The sequence below is a fragment of the Sinocyclocheilus rhinocerous genome, unplaced genomic scaffold, assembly GCF_001515625.1.
Source record: "Sinocyclocheilus rhinocerous isolate Xijiao unplaced genomic scaffold, SAMN03320098_v1.1 scaffold1769, whole genome shotgun sequence".
In the NCBI taxonomy this organism is placed as follows: domain Eukaryota; kingdom Metazoa; phylum Chordata; class Actinopteri; order Cypriniformes; family Cyprinidae; genus Sinocyclocheilus; species Sinocyclocheilus rhinocerous.
Genome location: NW_015648512.1, coordinates 18,104 through 20,975, shown reverse-complemented (window position 1 = coordinate 20,975; position 2,872 = coordinate 18,104). Strand labels below are relative to the sequence as shown.

Genomic DNA, 2,872 nt, shown 5'->3' with positions numbered 1-2,872 from the left:
GGTCAGAATCAAACAGACGGGTTTATTGCACAGATGTAGATAAATAGCAGAAGCAGGTAGTATATGGCAGATAAGGAGTATTTACGGAGTTGAGGAAAGATACTGATGACGGTATTATCTGTTACCAGGTTTTGGAGAGCGTGAGAAGACGAAGGAGATCGGGAGACTTGGAACAAGAGTTCAGGTAAGTAGCTTGGCATGAGCGATGAGTCCTTTTCCACAATGGAGACCAGACAACGTGTTTGTGTGAACTGTGTGCTCTTATACTGTGGTGCTGGTGATTAGTGATAGTGAATGACGGTCAGGTGCGGGTGATCAGAACTCCGATGATTGGGATCGCTGATGAGTGGAAGAGCCTGGTGTTTCCGTGACAGGTTTTTTTATTTATTTTTATTTTATTTAGTCATTTAGCAGGCGCTTTTATCCAGCCTGTTTAAATGTTGAGGGAAAAACACCAGTGTGAAGGGATGTGTTAACGATGTGAGTGAGTGCAGGTACAACTGCAGGAGAAATGGCTTGAAGGAGATGAGATGGAATAGGATCAAGCGGACAAGTAGTAGGATGATTGGAAAGGATGAGTTTAGAGACTTCTGCCTCAGAGAGTGGAGAGAAGGATGAAAACGAGTGTATGTTTGCTGGTAAGATGTGTTTGACAGTTTGTGGTGTGGCAAATTGTGCACTGAGGTTTGTAATTTTAGGATGACTTGATGCCATCTCTTTTCAGTGGCTATGATAAGATGTCCTATAAGAACTACTTTGCTTGTTTTATCTAAACTGCTGTTATAAACTGATATTAGAACTTTTACTTTCACTTCAGTGCAGTTCTCATAACTGACACTTTCAATCTCTTCCTGTTCAGCATCACTGAATTAATTAAACGTCACAACAGACAACAGCAACAACAAAAATGTTTTCCATCGAAAAAGTATTATGCTTCTCAAGGAAATAGACAGAAGCCATAAACACAAGAATGGAGAATTAATCCTCTTTGCACGTAAGACATCAGCTCTGTACAATGAAGATGCGGAATGTCTCCAGCTATAACAGATCTAAACATTCCTCAGCTATGAGATCATTGGAGCTGATGGGATGGACCTCCATCACATCTCAAATTTATCACCTGCTGTAAATGATATAAAAAAATAAAAGAGATGACCTACAGATACATCAGTGAGATACAGTCCATCACACATCATGACCTTCACCATCTTCTCCATCACCTGCTTTGCTCTGGTGGCCTCTGTTCTGGGTAAGTGTCTTCTTTAGAGTTTTGCAAGAATAATGATGGGCAAATATATTTAGAAAATGCAAAACCTGCCTTAAGAGCTTCCTGTCTCATTCTTGTCTCATGAACAATGTGTTACGTTACGTGATAACAGGTTGTGGAGTGCCTGCGATTAAGCCACAGACGATCGGCAGCAGGATTGTGAACGGACAGAATGCCATCTCTGGTTCTTGACCCTGGCAGGTTTCTCTCCAGATAGCTGTGAATTGTCTTTTTCTACTGTTTTTCAACCACATATTTGTCTACTTTGCTTAAAGAGTAAATTTCATGTTTTCAATGTGTTTACCTTTGAAACAGCTGCCCAGTGGTTTCCACTTCTGTGGAGGATCCCTGATCAACCAGAACTGGGTTCTCACTGCTGCCCACTGCGCTGTCGTGTAAGAGTCTTCAATCTGACAAACATCACATACAATAGTGGTTAATAGATGCTCTGTCAGCTTTCTATCGGTCTTTTATATTTTCATTTTATCTTTATCTCTCTTTTTAGGGTCGGCTATCACCGTGTCATTCCTGGAGAGCATAATCGTGGCTCCAATGTTGAACCCATCCAGGTCAAACTAGTTTCCAAGGTAACATTATTTAATGATTTCAGAGCAGAATAACAAAATGAGAGATCAACCGATAGTGTTTTGTGTTGAAATGACAACAGAAATGAAGAATGTTCGTATCTTAGATGATCTTTTATAAAGTCAGCTTACACTAGTAACAGTTCATCTATTGTTTCTGTATATACAGGTCATCACCCATCCGTTCTACAGCAGCACGACTATCAACAATGACATTGCTCTGCTGAAACTGTCGTCTCCAGTCACACTGACTCCCCGTATCTCTCCTGTATGTCTGGCTCCATCAACCATCAACATCCTGCCTGGAACCCGCTGCTTCGCCACTGGCTGGGGTAGAACTGCCACCACAAGTAGGGGAGAGCGGGGCACAAAGTAACACTTTTTGACTTTCTCAAATTGTGTAAATCCACATGGGGTTCAGCGTATATATTTTTTTATCCACAGTAATTTCACACTTCTCTAGTACAAATATGTCGCTTTGTTTCATAATTATAGTGTACACGTTTTTCTTTATTTAAGACAAACTAAAATATTTTGTCAATAAAATAAAATAATTATTTATTTCAAATAAAATAATGGCGTTTTTTAAGAATTAAAAATTATCTGATTTTGAAGTTTTACAGTGAACACATTGCAACCATGCTTGAGACGGCCCACATAAACAAGCCAAAATGCTTTACATGTCTTGAAATAATAATTTCTTAACATTAAACATTGACTGTCAGTCTTTATTCACCTGTTTCTCGTCGTTTATCATTAAAATGTATTAAAGTAAATAGTGTGAATTACATCACTAATGTCATAGCATGGCAGGGCACATTGTATCGCAGTGTTACAACATACCCCATCTGCGCAACTGGAATTTAAAACTGGTTAGTGTCTTCTGCTAGTAAGCGAAGCATTAAAAAACAATTTAAACTGATAAATAACAGATTGGAGATGAAAATAATAAGCAGATTTGTCTCATTTTAAATGAGTAATAAAAACTGAGATGAAAAATGTACTTAAGCCAGAAATATAA

The 2,872-nt window shown here is 38.8% G+C and overlaps 1 pseudogene; it reads left to right on the top strand.

Moving 5' to 3' along the window:
- The first annotated feature begins 1,194 nt into the window (after positions 1–1,194).
- Positions 1,195–2,872, top strand: part of LOC107709779 (chymotrypsin-like protease CTRL-1) — a 2,325-nt pseudogene continuing 647 nt past the window's right edge.